Below are 16,549 nucleotides of genomic sequence, written 5' to 3'. Positions count from 1 at the left end.
GCAATAGCTTTTTACTCGAATAATCGTGTTAAGAAGTTTTTCAAAAAGCCGTTCAATCCGAAAACTAAGCTTGCTGAGGTAAAAGGAAGTGTTGTGCATAAAACTGCTGATGAGGAGAAAAAGAAAGTTGAGAAGAAAGATTCGAAAATGTCTGAAGGAAAGATTGAGAAAAAGCTGAAAGGTGATGCTGGAATAGATTGTCATTATTGCAATGGTGCTAATCATCTTGCGAATGACTGTATGCTTCGGAAGAAGGATGAGAGGAAGAATAAAGTAATGGATGAGGCGTATTATGCAGAAAGTCTTGAGGAGGTTCGTGCGAAAGCCAAGAATTTGTCATTGGTTGCAAAGGGTGAACATGAGGATGAAGATGGAACTTATCAAATCTGGTCATCCGGATCAGACGATGAAGAAATGAGAAATCCAACACATGGAGCGATGTATGCGAAAATGGAGGAGGATTCAGATGATGAGGAATTCGAAGTGAAAGGACGATGCTTCGTATCCAAAACGGCAGACAAATCTCCAATAACAACAAAGGTACGTAAAATTCTCGAATCTTTTAATATTCCTACACATGCTTATGATTCTGAACTAATATCTTTTGATGAGACGGTTACTTATTTTGATTCAATTGTTGTGTCTGCTAGCAATGAGGCCAACAAATTGTCCATGGAGTTATTAGAGACCGAAAAGAGATTAGACTTGAAAATAAGCAAAATTGAATGTTTGGAATTACAAATAACAAATATTATGTGTGATAGGGATACTTTAACGAGTGAAGTCAAACTTTTGCTAGCACAAAGAAACATTTATTGTAATTCTGCTAAAAGACTTTATGGCAAATTAACTGATTTACCTCATTCATGTGACATAAGTAAAGAGCAACATAGAAAATTACTACCTTTTCTAGCATTCGAAAGAGCTAAGGTAGATAATATTTCGTATGATTGTGAGCAAATAATAGCTGATTTTGACAAAGTTCCTGATGATAGATATAAATATAGAATTGTCAAAATTGATGAATGTCTTGATGCGAATGAATTAGTTAACATCGTGAATGATACTTTGACTAAATCTGAACAAATTCAAATTTTGAAAAAGACTGAGAATTCAACATCTGATTCTCAATCTAATTTTGCTGATATTGAAGATAATTCTGACAATATTAGTGAAATTAGTGAACTTGAAGATGTTGATTGTTCCCAGTTATCTCTTGTTAATGTTGCATCAACATCTAAAGGGAAAGAAAAGGTTAAGGATTTGATGGTTGAAAATAAAACTGATATACCCTCAACTTCGAAAGTTTATGATATGAACTTCGTGGATCTCAAAGACAGTCAAACTGATGATAGTGATGATGAAGATGAAGAGAAAATTTCGAAGGAAAAGAAATCTTCAAAGGAAGAAGAAACTCCTCGAATAGTGGTTGATTAAGTGTATGGTGATACACAAAAGTTCGAAAAAGTAATGAATGAAAAAGGTGAACACTATCTTGAAACGAATACAGTGGTTTATCCAAATTTCAAGTGTACAGATGATGTCATTTTTCCAAATCAAGTTTTCGTAACTACTGGAAATGTTGAGAAAATCAAACCAGAATTAAAGAAGTTAGTTGAAGAGGATAATTCAAAAACAACTGATGAAGGTTTTTTCGCAAATCAAAGCACAGTTGAAAACAACTTAGCAAAGAATTCGTATGTGTTCCAACGTCAAAAACCACAAAGAAAATGGGTTGAAAAATCAAAAATTGAAAAAGAGAATTCAAAACAAGTTATAAAGGAAAATGAAAAAGTTGTCAAACTAAACTCCAAGGAATTCAAAGATCAAATTGACAGATTTTCGAAAGAAAACAACATTTCAAAAAGACAAGCAAGAAAGAATATATTTTGGCAAAATGTTGAGTCTCAAAAGATGTCTGAATCACAATCACCAAAAATTGTTTTTAAAGCTAAAAATTCCTCTTTTTCAACAAAACCTCAACATTCATCTCAATCAAATCATTCAAAGTCTGAAGTGAATAAACAACCAATGTTTTCGAAAGTTTCAGAAACTAATATTCCAAGAAAATTTTCAAATAACTCAAATCCAAATCAAAAATTTCTTCAAAGTCAACATTTTAAATCAACAGTTGATAAATCATATGCTCAATCTTTTATAACAAAACCAAAAGTTGATTTTGTTCCACAAAAGCCAAATTTTCCAAATCAAACGAAGAAAGAAACTATGAAAATTTCACGAGAAAAAGGAATGACTTCAAGGAAAAACATTGATCATTGGCTTGAAGGCAAAGGAAAGATGTATCAGTCGAATACATTTTCAAAGGAGCAAATTCACAAAGCTTATGAGAAGTATGTGGATACTTCATCAAACGGCAGTTCATCTTCTAAGGATTCGAACATTTCAGTCAAAGCTTGGAAACCAGTAATAAAAGCAAAGAATATTCATTCACAAACTTAGAATTCGAAGGGTAATGTCAGTGAACAATCGAAACGATCAAAAACAAATGTTTCGGTTCCTTTAAATGAAGATGTAAACTTAATTGATAGTCTCAAAACCAAAGTTTGTGATTGGGTTAAAAGTTCTTCATTTCATTCGAAATTGAAATCTAATTTCCAAGGACCCAAAAAGCCTTGGGTACCTAAATTTTTCCATTGATTGTAGGTACTATGTGACGAGCAATATGATAATAAATGGTACATCGATAGTGGTTTCTCTCGTCACATGACTGGGAAGAAGGAGAATTTACGTGATTTTCGAAGTCTAAAAAATGTTGGAGTTGTGAAGTTTGGGAACAATCAAAAATGTCAAGTCAAAGGATATGGGAAGCTCACGAACGGACAATTCACAGTGAATCGTGTGGCGTATGTTGAAGGTCTTCAACATAACTTGATAAGTGTTTCCCAACTTGTTGTGGGCACTGGCAATCAAGTTCTTTTTAACGAAGAAGGAATATTTCGAATGTCAACACAAAAGAAGTGTTAATGAAATCCAAAAGGAAAGGTGACATGTTTACTTTGGACATCAATCCGATCGTAGGGAAACCTGCTATATGTCTTCTTTCGAAAGCAACATCAGACATAAGTTGGCTTTGGCATCCAAGACTCTCTCATCTCAATTTTCGAAAAACATCAATAAACTAGTGGTACAAGATTTGGTAAGAGGTTTACCTGTACTTAAATTTGACAATGATTATTTATGTGCAGCTTGTGAAGTTGGAAAGCAACATAAACAAGGTCATCCAATTACGATTGATTCGAAAATTGTTGCACCTTTGGAGCTCTTACATATTGATTTATGTGGTCCTTCAACCGTTTCAACTCTCAACAAGAAAAGGTACATTTTAGTTATTGTTGATGACTTTTCCAGATTTACGTGGGTTTATTTTCTCAGGCTTAAATCCGAAGTTGCACAAATCATGATTGACTTTATCAAAAAGATGGAAACAACATTGAAGAAGATTGTTCGAAAAATTAAGAGTGATCACGCAACGGAATTTAAGAACAAGGTTCTTGATTCATTTTTGGTGGACAAAGGAATTTCGCATAACTTTTCATCTCCATACACACCACAACAAAATGGTGTTGTTGAACGAAGAAATAGGTTTCTATGCGAAGCGGCAAGGACAATGTTGGCATTTGCGAACCTTCCACAATACCTTTGGGCTGAAGCAGTATCTACTGCATGTTTCACTCAAAACAGATATTTCATTCATCGTCGTTTTAACATTACTCCATATGAAATTCTCAACAATCGAAAACCTAACGTCAAATTTTTTCATGTTTTCGGATGCAGGTGCTTCATTATGAATCTCAATGATAATCTTACGAAATTTCAAGCTAAAGCAGATGAAGGGATTTTCTTGGGATATTCGCATAATTCAGTCGCATATCGTGTGTTAAATAGAAGAACACGAAAAGTTGAAGAAACTTTTAATCTTACATTTGATGATTATTACATTAAACAAACTACATTGCAGTTTGAAAATCATCCTATTCTGAAAAACATACAAGATGAATCTGAATCCTCACAAACCTTAGATATTGATTATGATTTAATTTTTGGAATTTCAGATCATGCAGTTGATGCTGAAATAAATGCAAATGATAATCATCTCTCTGAACTAACAAAGCTTACTGATGATTCAACATCAACTTCTCCAGAGAAAGGCGAAAGCATGCAAAACAATCCAGTGGAGGGGGAGCAATTGGATTCGAATACTCCAGTTGAGGAAGAGCATTCTTTCGAGGGGGAGAATGGAAAAGTGAATGCTAATGTTGAGGGGGAGCATGATGTTGAGAGGGAGCATAATGTTGAGGGGGAGCATTTAGAAAACATTGAGAATAATAATGATTTTGATGATGTTTGTTCGATTGCAGGTTCATAGAATGATGATATATACGAAGATGCACCTTTGGAATTTGATCCAGCATATCCACCAATGGAAAAATGGACAAGAGATCATCCGAAGAATCAAGTGATTGGGAATCCACAAGAGGGTGTTTTAACAAGAGCTCAAATTCGTGCAAAGAATGAGGTATTGAATACTCATCAAGAATTTTGCATGTTCAATGTTTTCATCTCTAAAATTGAACCAAAAACAGTTAAGGTTGCAATGGAACACTCAGATTGGGTTGTTGCAATGCAATCTGAATTGTCTGAATTTGAACGAAACAAGGATTGGAGATTAATTCGTAAACCTGAAAATGTTTCGATTGTCGGGTTAAAATGGATTTATAAAAATAAAACCGACAAAGATGGAAATATTGTTCGAAACAAGGCCAGACTTGTTGTTAAAGGATATTCACAACAAGAAGGAATCGAATATGAAGAAACTTTTGCCCCTGTCGCAAGACTCGAGGCGGTTCGTATATTTCTGGCTTATGCAGCTCACAAAGATTTTGATGTTTATCAAATGGACGTGAAGTGTGCATTTTTAAATGGAAAGCTTGAAGAAACTGTTTATGTCGAACAACCCCCAAGTTTTATTAATGAGGAATTTCCAAATCATGTTTATATTTTAGATAAGGCAGTTTATGGTTTGAAACAAGCACCACGAGCATGGTATGCAACTCTTACTTCATTTTGAAACAATCTAAATTTAAACAAGGATCTGTTGATCCCACATTATTTCGAAAGAAAGTTGGGGAACATCTAATGCTTGTTCAAATTTATGTTGATGATATTATTTTTGGCTCAACTGACCCTGCTTTATCTAGAGAATTCGAAGATTTGATGAAAAGTAAGTTCGAAATGAGCATGATGGGAAAAATCAATAATTTTCTTGGTTTGAATATTCGTCAAAGCAGAGAAGGAATTTTTATTAATCAAGAAAAATATACGAAGAATCTGCTAGAAAAGTTTGGATTGACGAATAGCACAAAGTTACGAGTTCCAATGGCAACTGGCATAAAGTTGACACCTTCGTTAGATAAGCCTGCAGTTGACATAACTCTTTATAGGAGCATGATTGGTTCATTACTTTATCTTATAGCAAGTAGACCAGATATCATGTTTTCTGTGTGTAATTGTGCAAGGTATCAGTCTAATCCACGAGAACCACATCTCACTGCTGTGAAGAATATATTTCGTTATCTTAAAGGAACAATTTCGTTACGATTGTGGTATCCTTCGAAAACTGGGTTCTTTGTACAAGCATATTCGGATGCATACTTGGGTGGGTGTAATCTTGATCGAAAAAGCACAAGTGGTGGATGTCAATTTCTAGATGGCAAATTGGTGAGCTGGCAATCGAAAAAGCAAACATGTGTATCCATTTCAACAGCTGAAGCAGAATATGTGGCTGCTGCTGCTTGCACTTAACAAATTATATGGATTCAAATTCAATTACGTGATTATGCAATCAATATGAAAAAGATTCCATTATATTGTGATTCTCAAAGTGCAATAAGAATTTGTCATAATCCTGTGCAGCATTCGAAGACTAAACATATAGCACTTCGTTATCATTTCATCAAAGATCACGTGGAGGATGGAAATATTGAAGTACATTTCGTGAAAACAACTGATCAGTTAGTTGATATTTTCACAAAACCTTTAGATGAAAAATCTCTTGTGAAAATTATAGAAGGGCTTGGAATGATCGAAGTAAATTCTGTTCCATGTGAAAAAGGAGAATGATGGTTGACAAGGAATGAATCAGAGGCGCTGAATAAAAGACAATGCAAAGTCATTCAGCATTCAGAGGTTACTGTTCATAGTCAACGCTTCGACCCCTTCGAATTCGTAAAATTGTCACTTATTTTAAGGGTTGATTCAGAGGTTACTGTTCATAGTCAACGCTTCGACCCCTTCGAATTCGTACATTTGTCACTTATCAGAGGATGATAAAATTTCTTGTTTTTGCAACAAGTACAGTATATTTTCATTTTCGAAAAATTAAAAATCCAAAAAGATTTTCTTTTGTTTTGTCACTTCATTTTCGAAAATTCAAAAATCCAAAAAGATTTTCTTTTGTTTTGTCACTTCATTTTCGAAAATTCAAAAATCCAAAAAGATTTTCTTTTGTTTTGTCACTTCATTTTCGAAAATTCAAAAATCCAAAAAGATTTTCGTTTGTTTTGTCATTTAATTTTCGAAAATTCAAAAATCCAAAATGATTTTCGTTTGTTTTGTCATTTAATTTTCGAAAATACAAAAATCCAAAAAGATTTTTGTTTGTTCTCTCTTTACTTTCGAAAACTCAAAACAACAAAAATATTTTGATTCTTATTTCTTTTTAGTATTTTGTTGCAGATAATCATGAAGATACAGAGTGGATTATGCTTGCAGTTCTAGGGTCAGGTACATATTTCGTATGAATCGATAAATTTTTCATCATTTGAACTAGTTAAGTTGTCCCTAGAAGCATGTTGCTGCATGTTGTCCAAAAGCCTCCAATGACTCAATGTGTGTGTACGAAAGCCTTAATGAAATTTTTCATACGAAAATTTCTTCCCAAACAGGCTTATATTCACATTAGTGTCTGAGCTACCTGACTCTTCTCAAAATGAGTTAAGAGTTTACTGTTTGGTCCAAAAATAACAGAGGTACTTTTTGTGTCTTACATCAATCTTTTTCACCTATAAAGTTCTTACACGATCACACACAAAGACATATGTCTGAGAGGTCTCTGATCAAACCCATCGAGACTGAGACATATCAAAAATTTGTGTTTATGATCTGACATCATGAGCCCGTGATGAAAGTGAAACCCAATTTTCAATATACTTTTAAGGAATTGACGGGGAACAATGTTCCAGATTTTCACGAAACATTTGTTTCATTACCAAAATTCGAAACTCCAAATCATACTCATTTCAAATGAGTGGTCTTGATCAAACATTCGAAAACCATGATGTTTGTTACCCAACAAGATCCAGCACAAATTTTTTTTCTTGAATATGATTTCCGTGTGAGTTTCCTTTGAAAGTCCATGTCACTTACAATTTTTCAAAACAAACTTGTCACTGACTACACTGGTTATACAAGTAATTTCTGTTACAATTTCTCACCTTATGTTTAGGATGATATGTAACGAAATTTTTTTCCTACCCACGAAGCATTATAAAAGAAACCCTTCGATACTTATCAACAAGTACTCGATTGTAATTCACGGGAACCTACACAAGCTGTTGATCATTTTTCTTAATGATTAACAAAGCAATCTTTGCCCGGGATTTCATCTGCTTTTGTGTCAAATTGAAATTTTGACATCACTATATCCCAAATTTTTCTTATCTTTGCTTCTTGTCTACATTCTTTGGAACACTGCACTCATGAAATCCTTGAGGTTCTGAGTAATACCAACTCAGGATGATGATTTCAAACATCTGGCATATGACTTCGCTTTTCATCCCAAAAGTGAAAGAGCCTTGCTTCCATACGAAGGGTTCTGACGGTTACAATCATCATGGGGATAACAATAAAGGCTGTCTATACATGACGTATGGTATTCTGTCCGATTTTCAAGGAGATGTGACAGCTACTTTTTGACGCATGGCTACTTTTACGCAGTAATGGTTCGATTTTCAAGGTACCACGTCGGATATCATTAAATACCTATCCCGCTTCAAATTCAAACTTCACGGTTACATATAAAAGGGCATTCAAGGGTTCATTATTAGTTTACGCGATCAAAAAGAACAATTCCCAAATTCTCTGATCTTCAAAATTTTCAAACCCTAACAATGGCGACTTCTGCTCATGTTGATTCTCATACCACTGAAGATGCCTCTTCATTACCAATAATGAAGATTCAAGCAACAAACTATCACTTGGAGAGTGATGTTTCTCAATACCCGAAAGAATTGAAGATGCTAATCGTTGCCTTGAAGAACTCTGTTTTGTCTAAGGCGATGTTCAGTTCATTCTCTGTTCCAATGTCCTGGCTTTCTCAAGCAGGATCAACTGCTACTTACAACAAAGCTTCTGATACGATTACTTTTCATCTAGTGAATGACAAAAAGGTCAGGCTATCCAAGATACTATTTTGTTAAATACTTGAAATTCCGAATTCACCTCCATATGTTGCTTTCACATTCCCTCAAATTATCAATATGTTTAATGAGATGGGATATCAGCCTCCACTATCAAAGATCAGTGATTTTAAGAAATCTGGTCTTCCACGACTATGGAATTTCTTATTTGGAATTTTTCTAAGATGTTTAACTGGGAGAACAGTTGGTCTTGATAAAGGAAGAATGGAGGTTTATGCAATGGTTGCTGGAATCTATTATGATCTTCAAGTGGATTATTCTACACAATTATGGAAGGAATTCCAAAAGGGTGTAGAACACACGAATGCTATTCATGGTATTTCGTGTGCAAGATACTGGATCTTGATTTTGCAATACTTTTACAACAAGGAAGGGATTTTGGTACACAATGATGAAGAAAAAGCCGTTTTTCAATCGTACCACTATCTGAAGGATGTCAGAGATAGTGCTGAAGTTTTTCCATCAGTTGCTCGTATTCCTGATGCAATGCTTAAACGAGTTGATCCTTCGAATTCTGTCTTGGTGGCATATTTGAAGACCATTGATTCTACAATCGAAACTGGCATACTATTGGGAAGAGATGATAAGAAATCCAAGAAGACGAAGAAGACTGCAACAGAGTTAAAATCTTCGAAATCTCCAAAGAAGAAGCCTGAAACAGTTGAAGTGGTTGTTGCTGAGACTCAAGTGATTGAGCCTATTATTGAAGAAACAAAAGATCATGTTGTCATTCCTTCGAAGTCTGGTATGTTTCGAAGAATCAAAATGAAGTCAATTCATAAAAGCAAGTCTCCTACAAATAAAGTGGTTCGAAAACCTCAAATCACTCATCAAGGTGTTTTAATTAGAGAAGTGACAGCACCTGTTTCTCCGGTGTCCAAGAAACGAAGGGCTGAGGATATGGCAAAACATTTGTCAAAGAAGGAGAAGAAGAGAACCCGAAAACTCATGATTTCTACTGAGTCAACAGAAGATGATGATGAAAGAATTCCAGAAACACCAGAGTTAACTCCTCACGAAGGAAGTTCAACTCCTGAGCAGACAGTTGTCATACCACCCGAAGATTCGGTTGCCAAATCAGTTTCTGAGGCGGTACGAATGTCAGGCATCCCTGCAAACGTATCTGATACGGATGCAAATGTCAATATGGGTGATGGAGATGCGAAGAATGAAGATCCAGGTCAATCTACTTCTGCTTCCTTCGAAAGTATTGTTTCTTTACCACCATTCATTATTCCCGCTACTTCAACCACTGATTCTCCTACATTCGAAAACATTATCAATCAACCATTCACTTCTATTTTTTCTTCTCAATCCACTAACACACCCAAACCGCATTCGAATGTTCAAGAAAATATTTTTATGGAGACAGAAACTGATACTGAGGGGTTTGGCGGTACGTTTGAAGAATTGGAATTTCATGAAGAAAAAGAGCAGTTTCCAGATCATATGCTGATGACCATGAAGCAATTTAAAATCTTGAATCAGAAGTTGAATTCGATAAGTCAATCTCAAGCTGATCTGGGGGGTGGTTCGTCTGTTTCAAGTTTGGAGGTTGATTCTTTGTTAAAGATGTTCGAAGCCAGAATTGTCAGTAAAGTATCGGGGATGATTCAAGACTCTGAATCTCGAATTTTGGAGAAGGTTGATCATAATGATCAAAATAATGAACTTCAGATCAATTCTCAAAATTCAAAGTTTACCAGTGATGTAAAAGAATTGAAGAATGTCACAAAAGAACGACATGTTCTTTTTATTCAAGAACTGAAGAAAGTAAGGGAGGATGTCAATTTGCAAATTCGTGAACTTCGCGAAGACATGCAAAAAGAAATTGGAAATTTTCAACAAGATTATGCTTCTCTGAATCAAAAGGTTGATATCATTTGTGATGCAGTCACAAAATTTGTTAAATTGTATGAAAATTTGAGTCCACAACTAACTCAACTTTCAACATCCGAAAGTGCAAACTTTGAGGAAGTGATTACTTTGCTCAAGGAGTTAAAAGAAATTTCTAACAGGCCGGTTTCTTCTTCCCTGATTACTCCTGAATTTTTATCACAAAAGTTTATCCAATTCGAAGCCATTCTCAACAAGCAACGTGCTCCTCTCTTTCGCATATCAAGCCTTCTTCCAACAACATATGCCCCACCTGTTTTCAAAGGGGTGCAAGGGGGAGAAAGAAAAACTGGTGAATCGAAGGCGAGTGATGAAGATGCGAAAGTTATAGGAAAGGTATTTTCTTCAAAGATCCCAACAACAAAGCCAGTTATAGTTTCTGCTGGGATGGTTTCTTCAACAGTCGTTACAACGTTACCTATTACAAGACCTATTTCGAAAGGAATTGTAATTGGTAAATCTACGGAGACTGGTGAGAGTGGTTCGAAACCAAAAGAGGCAATTGACAATCCAGCCTTGAAAGATAAAGGGAAATCGATTGTTGTGGAAAGGTCGAAAGAAGAAAAGAAGGCTGAAGCAGAAGCTGAATTTGAAAAACTAAGGTTGATTCAAAGCATTATGGCTCAGCGTGCTGGTGATGCGAAAGGTATGGATAAAGGTGATCCATTCAAACACTACAATTATGAAACAATTGAGGCCAAGGTAGCATATAATCACATGTATTCGTTTGAGAAAAAACCAAAACAAAGTTATTTGGTCACGAATATTGATGCAAGCCAGCTGGATTTTCCAATAAACGAAATGATGTTTATCATGCCTTAGTTCAAAGCAGAAGGAAATTTTAAAGAAAAGGATGAAGGTACACACATGAAAATTCGTTTTCATGCTGTTCTTGCAAAAGCCCCTGAGGAAGTGTGGTCATTAATTAAAATCAACAAAGTGATCAGTATGAAAAAGGATGTGGTATTCGAAAACACAGTCCAAAATTTCAAGTATGTGGTAGCCAGGGCAAATGGAAATATTTGTGAGTTTACTGTTGCAGATTTTCCATTGATGAACTTGTATGATCTTATACAAGTTGCATTAATTTTAAAAGACAAATCATTTTCATATCTTCAAAACACATAACTTGATGAATTCAAGCTTGGGGTTGCTCACATCAAGATTTTCATCGAAAATTACTATGAGTGCTTGGCTCTTACAGATGTGGAGTTAGCTACGGCTAAAGGTATGGAAATTAAAGTTCTGATGGCTCCTACGAAGACTCAGGCAGAATTGAAGAAGTATGCTGATGGTGAAATTTGCCTGAAGCCTTTTGGAATGGTCTTCGCAGGAAAAGACAAGGCTGGTAAAGCAAAATGTTTCTTGTTCCAGGCATGCGAAGTGGAAAGGTATTCAACGTCTCAATATACGAATTTAATTGTTTGTATGAATCACTGTAAGAAGACCAATGAAGGAGATAAGAAAGAGCTGAAGAAGATAATCTCCTGGTACACGGAGATTCGAAGAGTAATGCTGTATTCCATCCAGCTTCTTACAAATTAAGCAGTTCGACTTTGATTACAAAGGGGGAGATTGTAAGGGTCGAATTATTGTAATAAGTCGAATTGTATTCTGTACTCTTTGAATGTCTTGTAATGTATTTTACTAAGGCGCTTTTATTCGAAGCATTAGTGTCTATGCCTTAGTATATTTTTTGTACGCTTTCGGTTCCATATAAATAGGGATATTTACTAGAGTTAGATAAGAGTTTTTTTCAGACCTGTCTATTGTACTCTGTAGACATTCGAAAGCGTAATAGAGCTGAAACAAGATCATATTTACACCTGGTGTTCAATCTCGCATTCTTAATTGATTTCATACTCTGATTTGTTTAATACTTGATTCTTTGATTCATCAATAACATCGTCGGTGATCACGAAGTGATTTAAACTTTTAGCATATAGATACAATGTGCGAATTTCATCCAATTCGGAGACTGCATCATTCCACCCGAAAAGTTCGCGCGCCAACCCAAAACTGAAAAACGACATCTTGAGCCCCTAAACAGTTCCAAATGTCCATAATAACATCGTCGGTGATCATGAAATGATTATTTGTATTACCATATACATACAATGTGCGAATTTCGTCCAATTTGAAGACTACATCATTTCGCCCGAAAATCGCGCCAGCCCAAAACCGAAAAACGACATTTTGAGCCCCTAAACAGTCTCGAATGGCCAAAATAACATCATCAGTGATCACATAGTGATCAATAGTTTTAGCATATATATACGATGTGCGAGTTTCGTCCAATTCGGAGACTGCGTCATTCCACCCGAAAAGTTCGCACCAGCTTAAAACCGAAAAACAACATTTTGAGCCCCTAAACAGTCCCGAATAACCAAAATAACATCGTCGGTGATCCCAAAGAGATTTATAGTTTTAGCATATACATACAATGTGCGAATATCGTCCAATTCACAGACAGCATCATTCCACCCGAAAAGTTCGCTCACCAACCCAAAACCGTAAAACGACATTTTTTGCCCTAAACAGAACAGAATGGCCGAAATATCATCGTCGGTGATCACGAAGTGATTTATAGTTTTAGTATATGCATACAATGTGCGAATTTCATCCAATTCGTAGACTGCATCATTCCACCCGAAAAGTTCGCGCGCCAGCGCAAAACCGAAAAACGACATTTCTAGACCCTAAACAGTCCGAATGGCCGAAATAACATCGTCGGTGATCACAAAGTGATTTATTGTTTTAACATATAAATACAATGTGTGAATTTCGTCCAATTTGGAGACTGCATCAATCCCCCCGAAAAGTTCACGCACCAGCCCAAAACCTAGAAACGAAATTTTGAGCCCTAACAGTCCCCAACAGCTAAAATAACGTCGTCGTTGATCACAAAGTGATTTATAGTTTTATCATATACTTATAATGTGTGAATTTCATCCACTTCGGAGAGTGCATCATACCACCCGAAAAGTTCGCGCACCAGGCCAAAACCGAGAAACGACATTTTGAGCCCGTAAACAGTCCCGAATGGCCAAAATAACATCGTCGGTGATCACAATGTGATTTATAGTTTTAGAATATACATACAATGTGCGAATTTCGTCCAATTCAGAGACTGCATCATTCAACCCGAAAACTACGCGCGCCAGCCCAAAACCGAATACCGACATTTTGAGCCCCTAAACAATCCTGAATGGACAAAATAACATCGTCGGTGATCACAAAGTGATTTATAATTTTAGCATATAGATACAATTTGCGAATTTCGTCAAATTCTGATACTGCATCATTCCACCCGAAAAGTTTGTGCGCCAGCACAAAACCGAAGAACGACATTTTGAGCCCCTAAACAGTCCCGAATGGACAAAATAACATCGTCGGTGATCACAAAGTGATTTATAGTTTTAGCATATACGTACAATGTGCGAATTTCATCCAATTCGGAGACTGCATCATTCCACCCGAAAAGTTCGCGCGCTAACCCAAAACCGAAAAACGACATTTTGAGCCCCTAAACAGTCCCGAATGGCCGGAATAACATCGTCAGTGCTCAAGATGTGATTTATGGTTTTAGCATATACATACAATGTGCGAATTACGTCCAATTCGGAGACTACATCAATCCACCCGAAAAATTCGCGCACCAACCCAAAAATCGAAAAACGACATTTCGAACCCCTAACCAGTCCTGAATGGCGAAAATAACATCGTCGGTGATCACGAAGTGATTGAAACTTATAGCATACGGATACAATGTGCGAATTTCATTCAATTCGGAGACTGAATCATTCAACCCCGAAAAGTTCGCGCGCCAGCCCAAAACTGAAAAATGACATTTTTAGCCCCTAAACACTCCCCAATATCCAAAAGAACTTCGCCGGTGATCATGAAATTATTTTTAGTATTAGCATATACATACAATGTACGAATTTTTCCAATTTGAAGACTACATCATTCCACCCGAAAAGTTCGCGCGCCAGGCCAAAATTGAAAAACGACATTTTGAGCCCCTAGACAGTCTCGAATGGCCAAAATAACATCGTCGGTGATCACAAAGTGGTCTATAGTTTTAGCATATACATACGATGTGCGAGTTTCCTCCAATTCGGAGACTGCATCATTTCACCCGAAAAGTTCGCGCCCCAGCTCAAAACCGAAAAACTGACTCCCAGGTATAAGTTTTAAAACCTTATATACATGTTTATTGACCTACTTGACAAGTTGGTTGCCCCAACTCATCGTGTAGAGGCGGTTTAGCCCGCGTGGATTATTGGACCTACTCGACTAGTCGGAGGACCCTGACTCGACGAGTAGGAGCTGGAAAATGATACCCTAATTTCTGGGGTTTTGCACCCTATTTAAATGATCATTAGCCTCCCTCATCCTCCCTTACCGTCCCCCTTGAGTCCAAAAAACCCTAATCACGAATACTCTCGATATAGCTTGGAGCAAAGAAAAGCTTGTGGATCTGACTCTACTTCATCTTGGCATTATTTTGAAGGTAACAAGTCGTTACCTTGACTTCCCTCTAGCTAGATCTCTTCATGCTTAAGTTTAGGTCCATTTTAGCATTTATTTGAACCATTTCGGGTATTGGTCATGATCTGAAGTTGTAACTTCAGATCTGGATTTCTCTAAGTCCCTATAGCCATAAACTTATCAGATTTAGCAAGCTTGGGCCCTCCTTTTTGGTTTAAACATTTCCCTTAGCTTGGTTTTGACATTTAGGACCATGCTTGTACGTAAAGTTTGCAACTTTACGTGGAAACTATTCCCTAGGAGGTTAGATCTGTAATTTGGAGCTTTGGGGTAGCTTAAAAACGTCTTAATAAGAATTAGACTGAAGGGACTCGACGATTCGCATGGACGACTCGACGAGTCCGATGAAGATTAGCCGCTATTGGTTTCTGCATGAATTCGGCGAGTCAGTAAGAAGACTTGACGATTCAGTTAGGATTTTCCCGACATTTGGACACACATGGACTTGACAAGTTGGTTGGAAACTCGGCGAGTCAATTAGAGCTTTGATGATTCCTGAGTTCTTAAATAACTCGACGAGTTGCTAGATGCACTCGACGAGTCGGGTCAACATGGACTGTTGACTTTGACCGTTGACTTTGATTTTGACCAAGTGTTGACCAGTTGGACTTTTGAGGGTATTTTGGTAATTTGGGATTCTGATGGACTTGGTCCTATGGTGGTTATAGGTGGTTGAGTTCGTGGCTGTGATTCGAGATTTTGATCTTATCACTACAGTTCGACATTGTGAGGTGAGTTTTCCTCACTATACTCAAGGGTCTAAGGCACCAAGGCTGACCCTTTTGGATTGTTATCCTGATATGTTATGCTAGTATGATCTGTTAGATCGCTATCCTGGTAGATAGGATGATGTTATGCTAGTATTATCTGTTAGATCGGTATCCTGGTAGATAGGATGTAATTATGATGTTATGATATGTTAGATCGGTTTGCCTGTCTATAGACTGTTATGTATATTATCTGACATATGTGCACATGTTTGATTGGTGGTTGAGGCTTATCTTCTTGGTGCAAAAGCAAACAAACCTGGGCCCAACCTGATGGTTGTGGGCCGTGAGTATTCCATCCCGAGGATGATTGGACTCATAGTATGTGGGCATTCCAACCCGATGGTTGTGGGCCAAGTGTATACCATCCCGAGGATGACTGGACCCGTAGAATGTTGGCATTCCAACCCAATGGTTGAGGGCCTGGGGTATTCCAACCCGATGGTTGATTGGACCTATAGTATGTTGTTTGTGTTTGTGTATATGTTGTTGTGTGCATGGGTATTTTGGGGGAACTCACTAAGCTTCGGGCTTACAGTTTCAGTTTTAGTTTCAGGTACTACGGATGATCGCGGGAAGGTGAAGGCGTGATCGTGCAGCTCCTCATATTTTATGATTTTGATTTCTGGGATACTCTGACATGAACTATTTTGAAAACACTTTGTAATAACTGATGGTTTTTAATTGGTTGAAAAAGTTTTAAATTGGCTTGAATTTTATGGTTGTTACAAGTTGGTATCATAGCCTTGGTTTGAGTAATTTGGAGGAACACTCGTGTGAATCCAGTCTCAAATCAAGGAAAAGATTTTCAAAATGATTTTTAAATGGTTTTCA

The sequence above is a fragment of the Lactuca virosa genome, chromosome 2 (genome assembly GCF_052849685.1).
Source record: "Lactuca virosa cultivar CGN04683 chromosome 2, Lactuca_virosa_CGN04683_v6, whole genome shotgun sequence".
NCBI lineage: Eukaryota > Viridiplantae > Streptophyta > Magnoliopsida > Asterales > Asteraceae > Lactuca > Lactuca virosa.
The sequence above is the reverse complement of the archived record's forward strand: the minus strand, read 5'-3'. Positions refer to the sequence as shown.